At 39.2% G+C, this 16,077-nt stretch overlaps 1 pseudogene; it reads left to right on the forward strand.

The window, feature by feature from the left end:
* Nucleotides 1–4,877: 4,877 nt before the first annotated feature.
* Nucleotides 4,878–14,889, forward strand: LOC101028987 (small ribosomal subunit protein eS6 pseudogene; annotated as a pseudogene).
* The last annotated feature ends 1,188 nt before the right edge of the window (nucleotides 14,890–16,077 follow it).

The following is a 16,077-nucleotide window of genomic DNA, read 5'->3' on the forward strand; positions in this document are numbered from 1 at the left end:
CTCCAAGAGCCTCCCACACACCTAGTCTATTCAGTTTGCTCATTGTTGCCCTGGATGCCCTGATAAAACCAACCTCGGGATCTTCTTTCCCCAAACTTGTCTCAATTCCTTGAAGAATGATAAGACAGTTAAACTCCTTGAGTGTTTAAAGGAGAACTCTTCCTACAATAGGTTATTCATCTTAATTATCCAGATCTTTTCCCAGAGTGCATACAATTTTATTTGTTGCATTTTGGATGGCTCATTCTTAGGAGTCCAGAAAAAGTATATTACCAGCTCTCTATAAATGCCTCCATTCAACCAGCACTTCCTGTTTTCCTGTTGAATGCCCTTGGAGATACTGAAAACTATTGGACTCAAGATGGCATTTCTCACCTCCTCCAACATAGTTCTCTATAACCAGACCATTAGGCAATCTGTCAAAATATCTTATACGTGGCCCTATCATTTCTTTTACTTAAGTAAATGCAAGTTGCCAATAGTGAAGTTAGCCAAGCAGAATACATCTTAGAGGGAGAAATATCTATTCCTTAAACTTTACCCATGGAAACAATAAGGCAATTATAAGTCATTATTAAAGTAAATAAACTTTGTTATTTCCTTCCTCTCACCTCCCCTTTTCACTCCCATCGATTCTGCACTATCTCTTGAGGGGAAAAAAAAAAGCACTGTACACAGAGAGAAGCTGAGGATAGATAAATGCACTTTAAAGTCCATGAACTCAGTAACTTATCTTCTCTCTGCCTAGCCTTTGCTTTAGGTGGGGATTCAGAGTCAGCTTCCACTGTGCCTCTGTCACTGGTCTTGGAACCTTCCAGTTCTATTAGATAATCCTTTTATGGCCTGGCATTCTTACTGTCAAATACAATTACTGGTTAATCTGATGGCTGTCTCCTCTCATGAAGAAAGTTTTTACAAAACTTGCCAAGACCAGATGAAGACTAGACTAAATCTAGTCTCAGAGATCCAGGCTCCTCCCTGGCCTCCCTCTGGTTGTGACAGTGACGATAGGGCAATGCTGTCAGCAGGCCTGCATGAGGGAGACCCCTGCCCTCATTCTATTTATTTTCTGAACTTTAGGCCCAGGGTAAGGCCAAATGTCCTTTGCATGCTGTTGTGAATCCAGTTAACTTTCTGATCTATTATAAGGGCAGCAGAGTGATTTGCACAAAAATCATACCATGCCTGTGCTCAGAAGTCTCCAGCGAATGCCCATCTCACTCAGAGAAAGGCTGCTACTGTCCTTCAGTGGTCTACAAGCCTCACCAACACACACACACCCATCTATCTGACTAACTTCTTCTTCTTCCACCTCTCCATTGGTGTTTCTACAGATGTGTGACCCTCTCACTGCTCCTGCAGCATCTCAATCTTTTGTTCACCACCGGGTCTTTGCATTTGCTGTCTCCTGTGCCTGGAATGCTATTCCCCCAGGTACCCACTGGCTTACTTCCTCCATTCCTTGCACTCACTGTTCAAAAGTCACTTTGTCAGTGAGACCTTTCTTGATGATATTCATAAAACAGCAGCAGCCCACTCCCACAGTTCACATACCATACAATTCGCTCATTCAAAGTATACAATTCAATGACTTTTAGTATTATCAGAGTTGCACATCCATCACCACTATCAATTGTAGAACATTTTCATCACCCCAAAAAGAAACTCTGCACCCTTTGATCATCACCCTCTGACACAGCAATTACCCCAGATCCCCAGTCCTAGCCAACCACTAATCTACTTTCAGTCTCTGTATATTTGCCTATTCTGGACTTTTCATATGCATGAAATTATATAGTATACAGTCCTTTGTGATTGGCTTCTTTCACTTACCATAATGTTTTAAAGATTCATCCATGTTGTGGCATGTATCAGTACTTCACTGCTGCTTCTTGGCAGGGAAATTCCATATCGATAGACCACATCTTATTCCTCTACGTATCAGTAGGTGAACATCTGAGTTGTTTTCACTTTTTGACTATTGTGAATAATGCTGTTAAAGACATTTGTGAGCAAGTTTTTATGTGGTCACATGTTACTTCTCTTGAGTGCATCCTAGAGATGGATCCCCATCATTTGTGTCATGCTTTATTTCAGCATTTGTTACCAACTGAGATTTTATATATTGACTTGTTTTTTGTTTTATTGCCTGCCCTTCTCCCACTAGAATATACACTCTAATGCAGGATCTTGATCCGTTTTGTTTGCTGCTTAGAATAGTGCCTGGCCCAGAGTAACCATGCAACAAACACATGGTACATGAATGATTTAAAGAATGCTAAAATCAGGGCATACTTAGGGTGAAAAAACTATTAATTCAGTAAACCAATCGTGTGTACATTAAAATTCCACTTGTGGGAAGAAGTCTGGAATAACAACTTTTAGGGAAGTAAAAAAAATTCCAGAACTGCCACCAGCCTGTGCCTTAATCAAGTGACTTCCTTTTGGCCTCAGTTCCTCCTCTTTAAAATATCGGGGTAGAACTAGTGTTCCTGGCTTCTTCCGACTTTGTGTTTCGTAGTTGTAACGTAAAAATGAATAAGTGAGTTGATTTTCTCACACAGGTATTTATTTTTCATTCATTCATTCATTTATCCAAAAAATATTAAGTGCCTTCATGAGCCAAACACTCTTCAGGTGCCTTACTTCGCATATCAATATTTATAGTCAATTTGGACAATAATTATACCATTACTGATTTAAATTTCTTTTAAAAATTTCATCAAATATAGCTGGATTTGGCTCTTTAAAAAATGAAAACTGTCTCTTAATTATTTTAAGTTTTAGAGACATGGGCATAAGCTGGAACTAAAAATTTAGTATCCACACAATGTAAATTTATTATTGTTTCTTGTTTCAGTATGTTCCAGTTACATACAGATACAAAATGCACCCATTTGCAGAAATGGAGAGGGGATAAGTGGGACCAGGAATAAAAAGCCTTGGTCAGACTCAGTAACTGTGGCTTTTGCTGTATGGAACTACCATCCACATTCTAAGCACTCACCATTCACAGCTGCTACCTCTTCTTGTGCTTCTCATATTCTTCATACACTGAAGTTTTGTCTGAAATGAGGCGAGATTCTCTATTCTTTATCCAGGGAGTTTATTCTTCAATTTGGCGTAATTCGTCAAACGTTGAGGGGTAGGGAGAGTAAGAGAGCTGAAACGTTTTTTCCTTCTGTTGACACTATGCCAATGGGTAAGCTGCACACTTTGCCTCCCTTGTAACTTCATTTCCTCCTTAGGAAGACAGTGGATTTAGAATTTAGATCCCAGTCTCTATTAGGTTGAGCTTGACCATCTGCAGAAGTTAGAGCAAACCAAAGCATAGAAGCCAAAGGCATGAGAGGTTCTTTTGTACAGTTTTGTTTTTGCTGGAGAGTTATGCTTGCCAAATCACTGGCTATGTTCCTGGACCAAATACTCCAAAATGTACTTTGTCAGGAGAATTTTCTATGATTAAGTCCCAAGGACAGTTTTACATAATCTGCCCACTACATGATTTTAAGAAAGCATTTTGGGAGATCAAAATGGACCTGGGAAGTAATACACAAATGCCTCATTCAACAAACATTTGTTTGCCTGTGATGTGCCAGGCTCTGAGCAGGCAGTGGTTAATGTTTTCTTACCTAACCTGCCCTGAGTCTCCATGAGATGGCGATCACTGGCTTTCTCTGTTTTACAAATGAGGAAACTGAGGCTCAGAGATGTTAAGCAATTACCTTAGCTAGGTTATACAGGTAATAGACAAAATCTGTGGAACCCCAAAGAGATCCTTTGAATTAAGTCACCCTTAGAAAATAAAAATAATTCTGTAAAATACTTCTTTTTTTTTTTTTTTGAGACGGAGTTTTTCACTCGTTACCCAGGCTGGAGTGCAATGGCGCGATCTCGGCTCACCGCAACCTCCTCCTCCTGGGTTCAGGCAATTCTCCTGCCTCAGCCTCCTGAGTAGCTGGGATTACAGGCACGCGCCACCATGCCCAGCTAATTTTTTGTATTTTTTTAGTAGAGACGGGGTTTCACCATGTTGGCCAGGATGGTCTTGATCTCTTGACCTCGTGATCCACCCACCTCGGCCTCCCAAAGTGCTGGGATTACAGGCTTGAGCCACCGCGCCCGGCCGTAAAATACTTCTTAGTATTTTATTATTATTTTAAAGATAAAGAGTTGACTGTAAACTAGTTATATGTAGTGGTCACAAACAAATGGAACCAGCTCTTGGTACTAGGAGAAAACAAATCAATAAGTGAAAAAGCAAGCCTTGGGACTGAAGAAAATGTACGATGAAAGGATAACTCTTAGAAAACAACAGGAACTAATGAGTTCAGAGACTCTAAATAGTAGAAACAAATAAGCATTACCCTTCAAAATAAGTAAGTTTGATGATTTTCAGCCATTTTAAAACTTTTCCTGCTCCACTCCACTCAGATTAGAGAACAAATATTGGAATGATTTAGTCTGGGACTTCTGCCTATGCCTTAGTCAAGGAAGGGACATTTGACATGTATGCTGGATCTGCATTATTTTCTGATCGGAGGTGAGTATTGGTTTTCCCAAGCAAAAGTTGGGTGTCGTTATTAGGAGAAGGGAGTGGAAAGGCCAGGCAGGCAAAACAGCAGATGTCATGAACCTGATGCCAGGAATGTGGCTTTCCATCCCGTTGGAGGGATCCATGACATGGGTTTGAGGCCAGGGACAGATATAAACCATGAATAGAAATAAAGATAAACCCTGGATCAAAGCTATAGTCCAGGCCAGGAAGGGGCAAGCCTGAGCCAGGGGAGATGGATGACAGAGAGGGCACGTGGAGTTCTGAGGGGTGAGCAGCTGTATTTTCTGATACGCACTTCATCTAGCCGCCTGCACCGAGAATGCACCACATGGTCAGTCGAATGGAATGTAGGGCAGACACCAGCCCCTCGGAAGCACACAGAAACCTGATACAGTGGCTTCAGCTGGATGCACAATTCCTTGTGGTATCCAACGAACGGAAATACGAGGCTGGCCAGGCCAGGTCAGAGGGTAAGACCAGCCAAGGGAGAGTTATCACAGCCAAACTGCACGTTTAGGTGAGACCAGGGAGGTTAGCTGAGGCACAGAGAAATTGCTCTGTTATCTTTCTTAAGTGGAGGCTTACCCAGCTGGCACCAGAGAGGGGTCCTGGTTGGGATAGAAAGTGCTGGTACCAGAGAGGGAAGAGGAAACTCCTATGATAGATGCATGAAGTGCAGTCTTATTGGGAGCCAACAGCTGGGCCAAAGAAGCAATATGAGCTGTCAGATACAAGAGGTCAGTTTGAGACTGTGGTCGAGAATGAGGCAAGAGACCAAAAACTTTGATTAGAAACAGGTCTGGAAACCAGTGGGAAGTAGGATGGCTTGAGAAAGTTCAGTATACAAACCGAACAGCCCAAGAGACCAAAGGCTTGTTTTCATCGGGTGCTGGTCACATGAGAGGGGACTAGGCAACCAATCAGATCACTTAATAATATAGAGCTGGGTTGGAAAAAAATAGGCAAATACCATAGGTCTACCTGGGCACCTGGTCCAGAGAGGACATCCACTGAAGTGAACTGCAGGCAGGAAACAGAGGCCTGAAGGGCAGAAGCCAGAGTCCTAGAGTCAGAGAGCCAGCCAGGTGGGCACTAGCCAGTAAGATACACCTCTGCTCCCAGTGCAGATATCCTTCAAGCGAGGACACCAGGTCACTGGACTTGGTAATGTTTATTAAATGTGAGCCATTGGCTAATGGGGCAGGTGTCAATGCTTAAAAGCGAGATGATGTTTTCGTAAAACAATGGTTCTCAGCCATGGCCAGCATTGGAATCACCTAGGATCTGTTTGTTTGTTTTTTTTTTTTTTGTTTGTCTTAAAATGGGAGTGTCACTATGTTGCTCAGGCTGGATTCGAATTCTCGGGCTCAAGCCTCAGCCTCCCAAGTAACTGGGATTATAAGTATCACACCCAGCTCTCACCTGAGATATATAAACAGGTTGCTTCCTCGGCTCCACCGGTGAGTGTTATTTATTTAGATTGAGGTGCAGCTTTGACTTTAGAAGGTTTAAAAAGCTCCTCAGGTGATTCCAATGAACAGCCAGGACTGAGAAGTGCTGTACTAGTGCATTGGGTCCCAGTGAGCATTCATCAGGACACCGGCCCAACAGGGTTTTGTTGAAAACTAGGTTTCTCACCCCCCAAAAATTAGGGAAGTCATATATAAAGTATACATTTTTTTGCAGACTTAACTAATTCTGAGAAGTTACCCAGTAAAATAGCCTTTCTCCCACTTTATTGACATAACATTTACATCCAAATTTGAAGCATATGGTTCAATTAATTTCAACAAATATATATACTCAACAGTTGATGAACCTAGATAAAGGGAATACAGAAGTTCCTTGTCCTGCCTTGGCGAATTTTCTGTAAATTGAAAATTATGTACATCAAAATTAAAAGTTAAAAAAAGTATACACTTGTGTTTCCATTGCCTAGATTAAGAGAGAGAACATTTCTATCACTCCACAAAGCTCCTGATATTCCTTTCTAGTTATCCCAGGACTTTCTCCAGAGGCAATCATTATTCTAAATGATTTCTATCACCATAGCTTAGTTTCACCTATTCTTAGAGTAAGTACTAGTTTGTGCCTGCTTCTTTCCCTTGATACAATGTTTCTGTTGTTTTGTGAATTACACACGTTTGTGAGGTTCCTGTACATTGTGTGAACTAGTACGTTCTCATTATAAATAAAGCTGCTATGAACATTCTTTATTCCAATATATTTTTGCAGACATATTCTTTTATTCCTCTTGGATGCAACAAGGTTTTCAGTGTGTGTGTGTGTGTATCAGATAATATTTATATAAATATACAGATGCTGAGAAGTTCAGCGAGGAGTGGAATTATTGCTACCAATAGCTGTCTGTTTAGTGGTAAACTCTTTTCCAAAGTGTTCTTACCACTTTGTATTCCTGCTATCAGTGTATCACAGCCAGTTCATATGTTTTCTGGTGCTTGTTATTTAAATCTTATTTAGTCTCATTGCAGTTGATGTGAAGTGGTACCATATTATGGTTTTAATTGCATTTTCTTGATTACTGTTAAGTACCTTTTCATGCACTTATTGTTTATATATTTTTATATGTAAACTATCTCTTCAGGTCTTTTGCCTAATCTTTTTTAGTCTTCTCTTTTTAAATTATCTTTTTATTATTGATTTGTAGTTCTTTATATATTCTGATATAAGTACTTTGATGTGAGTGCTTTGTCATATATATGTATTGTGAATATTTTCTCACAGTGTATGAATTGCCCTCCATTTTTAACTATTTCTTAAAAAAAAAAAAAAAAAAAAGGAAAACTGCCAGGCGCGGTGTCTCACACTTATAATCCCAGCACTTTGGGAGGCCAAGGCGTGGATCACGAGGTCAAGAGATCGAGACCATTCTGGTCAACATGGTGAAACCCCATTTCTACTAAAAATACAAAAAAATTAGCTGGGCATGGTGGCACATGCCTGTAGTCCCAGCTACTTGGGAGGCTGAGGCAGGAGAGTTGCTTGAACCTGGGAGGTGGATGTTGCGGTGAGCTGAGATCGTGCCATTGCACTCCAGCCTGGGTAACAAGAGCGAAACTCCGTCTCAAAAAAAAAAAAAAAAAAAAAAAAAAAAAGGAAAACTACGTCTTTTGATTAATGTATTAATGTTTTTAATTTTGTTGAAGTCAAATTTGTCTTTTTTTTTTTTATGTTCTAAAAAATCTTTGCCTGCCTCATGGTCATGAAAATATTTTCCTACATTTTCTTCTAGAGGCTTGATAAATTTAGCTTCCACATTTAGGTTGATCACCCATCAAACAATTGATTTTGTATTCTATATGATTGTTTAACACAGAATTTCCCAAACATTTCTGGTGTAAAATCTATTTCCCTATGTAGCATCTATCTGCATTTCAAGGAACTAACATAATGTACACTGAGAAATGACTGTTTCATAAGAGGAATCAGTGTAACTAAATATGTTGGGATACCATCAAATTCATTAATTGCAATCTGGGCTCAATGAACAAGACACAAAAGGCAGTAAATTAAAAAGAGGTTGTACCATTGGTCTTTGACAAATCTGACAGAAACAAGCAATGGGGAAAGGATTCCCTAATTAATAAATGGTGTTGGGGAAAAAAAAACTGGCTAGCCATATGCAGAAAGCTGAAACTGGATTCCTTTCCCTATACCTTATACAAAAATTAACTCAAGATGGATTAAAGGCTTAAACAAGACCTAAAAATGTAAAAACCCTAGAAGAAAGCCTAGGCCATATCTTTCAGGACATAGGCATAGGCAAAGCCTTCATGACTAACACACCAAAAGCAATGGCAACAGAAGCCAAAATAGACAACTGGGATCTAGTCAAACTTAAGAGCTTCTGCACACCAAATGAAACTGTCATCAGAGTGAACAGTCAACCTCCAGAATGGGAGAAAATTTTTTGCAATCTCTCCATCCGAAAAGGAGCTAATATCCAGAATCTACAAAGAACTTAAACAAATTTACAAGAAAAGCAAACGACCCCATCAAAAAGTGGGCAAAATATATGAACAGATACTTCTCAAAGAAGACATTTATGCAGCCAACAAACATATATATATATAAAAGCTCATCATCACTGGTCATTAGAGAACTGCAAATGAAAACCACCGCAATGAGATACCATCTCATGTCAGTTAGAATGGCACTGTTCACAATAGCAAAGACTTGGAACCAACCCAAATGCCCATCAGTGATAGACTGAATAAAGAAAATGTGGCATATATACACCATGGAATACTATGCAGCCATAAGAAAAGGATGCGTTCATGTTCTTTGCAGGGACATGGATGAAGCTGGAAACCATCATTCTCAGAAAACTAACACAAGAACAAAAAACCAAACACCACATGTTCTCACTCATAAGTGGAAGTTCAACGATGAGAACACATGGACACAGGGAGGGGAACATCACATACTGGGGCCCGTCAGGGAGTCGGGGTCTAGGGGAGGAATAGCATTAGGAGAAATACCTAATGCAGATGATGGGATGGTGGATGCAGCAAACCACCATGGTATGTGTATACCAAGGTAACAAACCTGCATGTTCTGCACATGTATCCCAGAACTTAAAGTACAATAATAAAATAAAAAATAAAAAAATTAATTTAATTTAAAAAGGTGATAGTAGACTTTGACATACTTGGGAGAAAACTATTTTCAGTGGAGTTAAAACCCACAAATATTCAAAACACAGAAAATTGTCAGCTATCAACTAACCTTTCTATCAACAAATGAGGCCCTGATCAATAAGATGAATACCTTATTTGGAAGAGCTTGTGGGACAAAGGCTATGCTTCAGTCGTCTCTCTTACTCTCAGTACCCAAAACAGTTCTTAACACTTAACAGTGTTTAACACTCAATAAATACATTTGCAGTTGAAATCCCATAGTTTATAAAGGATATACATCAAAGTGTTAAATTATTCCTTTGATGGTGAGACTACAGTTTACTTTTATGTTCATTATTTTGGTTTATTTTGTATTTCAATAATGATTACACTACATATGGTTTACTAAAGAGATCGACAGATAAATATGTATTATTTTACTGTACTTTGTATCTTTTTTGTATTTTAGGTGTAAAAGTGAGCTTTGTTTATAAGAACATAAACAAGGAAAACTGCTTAACATTCTAAAGGGAAATTACCTTTAAATTGTAAAATAAATTTCCTTTAAATTTAAAAATTATTTATAATTAAAATCCCCCTTGGGAAAGACTATTAAGTCTCCATTAGGAGAAAAGAGGGAAGGTTTAGTCTCATCATTTCTTAAATATTTTTCAATTAAATAATTTAATATTAATGCTAAGACCTTGGAGGTTGTGCTTGAATTTGAGAAACTAATAATTGATGGAACTAATGACCAGGAGCCATGATGTATGTTTTGAGAATGCCTACAGGCAGCAACAGCGGTAAGAAAAAAACAACTGAAAGCTTTATAAAATAGGTTTGAGGTATTGTTTACCGGTGGTTGAGAACAACTGAATATTTGGTCTGCTGCTCCAATAACTAATATACCTGAAACATCAAATACTTAGCTTCTAAATTGTTGGTTGAAGAATACCAATAGAAGTAGCTCATTAAAATTCCCCATCTCAAGGAATTTCTTTTAACAACTGAGAATTTGTTTTTAAATATTTATAATCTACAGGGGGTCTAATCAAGGATAACCAAATCTTGGGCTAGTGTGTTTTTTTGTGTTTAATCTATCACTGAAACTGTTGTGTCTTTTCAAAATTATTAGATTTGTGGGGTTTGTTGGTTCATTCGTTGTTTTTGTGATAGTCTTGGTCTGTCGCACAGTCTGGAGTGCAGTGGCATGATCTTAGCTCACTCCAACCTCTGCCTCCTGGGTTCAAGCGATTCTCATGCCTCAACCTCCTGAGTAGCTGGGATTACAGGTGTGAACCACCATGCCGGGCCTGTGTTTGCTTTTTTGTTTAGACAGTTCATATTTTATTTGTGCTAACTGCAAAACCCTGCACTATCAGACACAATAGAGAAAGAGAGCGCTCACAGTAAAACATCGATTAATAAAGATGTTGTGATAACAGACAACTCATCACCATAAATGAAAATTTTACAGCCATATATGAGAGGATTTCTTTTCCCCTCAGAATGTGAAACAGTTTTCCTTACTTATTTTCTTATAAACAAAGCATACTCTTAAATCTACAATGAAAAAAATATATAGCATGCAGTAAAATGATATATATTTATCTGTTGTTCTGTTTTGTAAACTATATATAATGCCATCATTGTGGGGATACCGAAGTGGTTGCTATTTATTGTTTTGATTAACATGAAAAGTGAAAGAGAGAATACTTTTAGATCTAAGAGGAGCATTGCAGATGAAAGACTTCAGTAACTGCTCCAGCAGACTGCGAGGGCTAGTTTCACAGCAAGAAACTTTGGATAATCTGGCAAAATGTTTCATTCATATGACCCATTTGATTAGGGGTTGGGTGGTTGGGATCTGCTGGGCCTGGGGTGAATTTCTCCCTCATAGCCTCAGCCTATGACAGAACAACCTCTTCATGCCCTGTGCTCTACTGTGGAATTTGTGGTCCTGCCCCTCCGGTCAAAGCTATCTTAAAATGGCAAGAATAGCAGCATACTGAGTCAAGAGTTCAAAAGGAGGAGAGCTGGCTGGCCCAGGCTGCTGGTGTGAGAGAGAGATGAAGATGTTCTTGTCAAAAGCCCAGCCAGGATCCTTTCAAATTTTATGATCAGAAATGCCCTGCATGCAGCCATACTGCTTTCATCCAATGGAGTGGGTGGGAAGCAGAGAATCAGGAAGAAAGAGAACACTAAGGACCTGGAGAGTGAGGAGGGCTTTAGCACAGGCTCTCCTTCCTCTGGATCTCAGATCTCGAAACAATCTAGGGCCCATGAGCCCCGAGTCCTCATTTGAGTTCAACAAACTGACCTGAGGGATCCCTGTAAGTGTCTTCCAAATTTTTTGAATACTTTGAAAAAAATACTATCTAGACTCACAGAACATTTCTAGCACCAAATGTGGGGCATGGGGGCTCCCCACACCAAGCAATTCTCCAGACATGGGGGTTGGAGGGTGGGGTGGGGCAGGGGAGCGAGTGGGGTCCTACAGTTTAATTCACTCCTGATACTACCTACTGGTTGGGTAGCCTCAGATCCCACGAGTGAAAAGGCTCGGTCCCACAGACTGCCCCTACTTCAGGTACCAGATGGAAGTCCGGGCCTCCCTTACTTCTCACCAATCATCTATAAAGTGAGGGTTTCTAAGACCCCCTCTACCTGCAGGTGTCATAATTTGCTAGAGTAGTTCAGAACTCAGGGAAACGCTTTGCTTAACATTTATTAGTTTACTCTACAGGGTATAGCTCAGGAACAGCCAGATGGAAGAGATGCACAGGGCGAAGTTTGGGGGTCAAGGTGAGGAGGGCAGAACTTCCATGCCTTCTCCAGGTGCCCACCCTCCCAACACCTCCATGTGTTCGCCCACCTGGAAATTTACCAAATCTTGTTCAAAGGTTTTTAACAGCTTAAATTCCAATCCGTATCTCCTCCCGAGAGGTAGGTGAATTGGGCTGAAAGTCTCAGCTTTCTATAATCCTTCTGGTGACTGGCCCCATCCTGACACTATCTAAATCACCTTATTAGCATAAACCCAGGTATGATCAAAAGGGGCTCCTTGCAAAGAACCAAAGACACTCCTGTCATTGAGAAAATACCAAGGGCTTTAGGAGCTCTGACCCAGGAACTGGGACAAAGACCGAACATATTTCTTTTTACACTACAAACACCTTTTTCGATGATGGAAATTTATGCTTTCAGGGAATACATATGAATTTTGGGAATAGCCAAGCCCATTCAATTCTAATCAAGCTGGACCAATGATGACATTCATTTGGATAGTATGTTTCATCTCACAAGGTGTTACCACAATGCCTTGTATTATTTAATCTTCAGGACAACTCCTGGAGTAGGTACAGTCATGCGCTACACAATGACATTTCAGTCAATGATAAATCACATATGTGACTGTGGTCCCATAAGATTATAATAGAGGTGAAAAATTCTTATCACCTAGTATTTACTATCCTATACTTTGTGTCTTAGTTTTAAAACGCAAATAAAGTAAAAAACGTTAAAAATAGAAAAAAAAAGCTTACAGAATGTATTAGTCTGTTCTCACAGTGCTAATATAAAACAAAAAACATTAAAAATAGAAAAAAAGCTTACAGAATGTATTAGTCTGTTCTCACAGTGCTAATAAAGACATACCTGAGACTGGGTAATTTATAAAAGAAAGACGTTTAATTGACTCACAGTTCCACATGGCTGGGGAGGCCTCACAGTCATGGTGGAAGGTGAATGAGGAGAAGAGTCATGCCTTACATGGTGGTGGCAAGAGAGCTTGGGAGCGGGAACTCCCATTTATAAAACCATAAGGTCCTGTGAGACTTCTTCACTACCATGAGAATAGTATGGGGGAAACTGCCCCCATGATTCATTATCTCCACGTGGCCCCTCCCTTGACACCTGGAGATTATTACAATTCAAGGTGAGATTTGGGTGGGGACATGAAGCCTAACCATATCACAGAATAAGGATATAAAGAAAATATTTTTGTACAGCTGTGCAATGTGTTTGTGTTTTAAGCTGTGTGATTACAAAAGAGTCAAGTTAATAAAAATAAAAATTTATAAAGTAAAAAACTATAGAAAGTTAAGGTTAATTTATTATTGAAAAAAGAAAATTTAAAAATTAAATTTAGTGTAGCGTAAGCATACAGTTTAGTCTACCGTAGTGTACAGTCATGTCCTAGGTCTTCACAGTCACTCACCACCCACTCACTGACTCACCCAGAGAAACTTCCAGTCCTTCAGGCTCCATTCATGATAAGTGCCCTATATAGATGTACCACTTTTAAATTAATTATACATATTTTTACTATACCTTTTCATTTTTGTTTGTTTGGTTGTTTGGTTTTTGTTTTTGTTTTGAGACAGAGTCTTTCTCTGTCACCAGGCTGGAGTGCAGTGGCATGATCTTAGCTCACTGCAACCTCTGCATCCCTGGTTCAAGTGATTCTCCTGCCTCAGCCTCCCAAGTAGCTGGGACTACAGGAACCCACCACCATGCCCTGCTAATTTTTTTGTATATTTGGTAGAGACAGGGTTTCACCATACGCTATCTTTTCTGTATTGAGATATGTTTAGATACACACACACTTATCATTGTGCTACAATTGGCTTCAGTATTTGGAACATGCTGTACACGTTTGTAGCCCAGAAACAATAGGCTATACCATCCAGCTTAGGTGTTTGGTAGAGACTGGAGAAAGAGAAAATCAATTCGTGGTTGCATTATGGATACCAATCTGAGTGTTTTCAACTTGGTTATTGTAAAAAAAAAGGAGAGAAGGATATTCCTGGACTGACTGATACTACAGTACCTCGCCACCTGGCGCCCAAAAGAGCTAGTGGAATCCGCAAATTTTTCAGTCTCTCTAAAGATGATGTCCGTTGGTTTGTCGCAAGAAAGCCCTTAAACAAAGAAGGTAAGAAACCGAGGACCAAAGCGCCCAAGATTCAGCGTCTTATTACTCTTCATGTCCTGCACAAACAGCAGCGTATTGCTCCGAAAAAGCAGCATACTAAAAAAATAAGGAAGAGGCTGCAGGATATGCTGAACTTCGGCCAAGAGAATGAAGAAAGCTAGAGAGATGTGCCAAGAACAAATTGCGAAGAGACGCAGACTTTCTTCTCTGAGAGCTTCTACTTCTAAGTCTGAATCCAGTCAGAAATAAGATTATTTCAGTAACAAATAAATAAGATCGGACTCAAAAACAAAAACAAAACAAAACAAAACAAAATTCAATGCTCTTTACCCTTTATCAAAGGTTGTATTTTATACTTCTATTTAGTAAAATATGAAGCACCACTATAAGGGCAGTGAAACTAATTTTCATCCGTACTACATAATCTTGTACCAAATGCAATTCCTAAAGAGAATTTCCTGAATATTTTAAGCAATGGCATCCTCATTAGCGTGAGTGTGTGGTCTCCTGAGAAATAAATGAATGGTGTTCTTAAATTTCCAGCTACGTGGTTGGATTTTAAAGTCTCATTATTTCAGTGTCACAACTGGTAATACTTTAAAATGCTTACTGTATTAGCTTCCATAAAAAATCATTATGCAGGAAAAAATATTGAAGGCATAAGTGATTTAACAGCTGCAACAGGGAAAATTGCAAAGAATACCTAATGAATGTTAATATAACATAAAACCAGACTTGTGGACTACTTTATTTTTATGTAGGAAAAGAAAAAATTTTTAGCATAATATTGATACCTATATGTCTACAGAAGAATGTCATCATTCTTCGAGGTTATGTGATAGAAATTCCTTTCATATATAAAGAAATATGAGAGGGATGTTCTCTAATTCACTTTTTTCCATATTTTTTGGCTTTGGGTCATTTGTTCCATTATACCTTTCTCTTAGGTGCAGTGACTACATGTATGAAATCGGCATGCAAGAGTGTTATATCAAGATAAAAGCGTCATATACGTGCCATAATTGGTCATTGAATGACCTGACGCTGATGTGTTAGAACAGTTCAAAGCCAATTGTTAAATACTAGGAAATTTTGTGAGCCAGGCATTGAACTGTTAATACTTGAAACTGGCCTTGGTGGGAGCATTTACATGATGGAAATCAGTAAACACGACTCACCGGGGCTTCTCCTCACTCCCACCCAAGCCAGTTTACCAGCACCCTGCTGACTTGAGGTGGGAGGAACAGCAGAGGGAGGTTCCTATTTATCACCTTACAAATGTTGGAAACCACAAATTGGGATTTCCCTGTGTCAGCAGAGAAGGCCAAAGATTATGCCAATGTCTCTGGTTACTTTGGATTTGATTTATAAACAGAGTTTTACTAAAGCTGGGACAGTAAGGCTGTATTTAAAGACATTTCTATCCATGTTTGTGCCACAAACATTGGGAGTTACAAAAGAAATCTAAAGTGTTTGTAGTGGATTGTTTAATTTATCTCTACTTAAAAAAATGCAAGATGTTCACTATGTTTATGTAGTTAGGAAGAAAAAGGAAAGTTAAGACTATAGATATATACTTTCTCTTTAAGAAAGAGAAATCATTTTTAGACATATATTTTTGGAAAAGCAGGCACTAAACTGATAATCTCTTAGGAGAGTGGAGATGGAATTAATGGGAATGTTTATTCTCTTAATGTCTAGATTTTCTTTGTTGCTTTTTAAGAAAAATTTGTGTTTGATTTTTTTTTTTTTTTTTGAGACACAATCTTGGCAAGATCATAGTTCACCACAGCCTCCATCTCCCAGGCTCAAGTGGTCCTCCTGTCTCAGCCTCCCAAGTAGCTGGGACTACAGGCACACACCACCATGCCCAGCTATTTTTTTTTTTTTTTTTTTTTTTTTTTGCTTTTAGTAGAGATTATGTCTCACCATGTTGCTCAGGG

Source organism: Saimiri boliviensis, chromosome 12 (genome assembly GCF_048565385.1).
Source record: "Saimiri boliviensis isolate mSaiBol1 chromosome 12, mSaiBol1.pri, whole genome shotgun sequence".
Lineage (NCBI taxonomy): Eukaryota > Metazoa > Chordata > Mammalia > Primates > Cebidae > Saimiri > Saimiri boliviensis.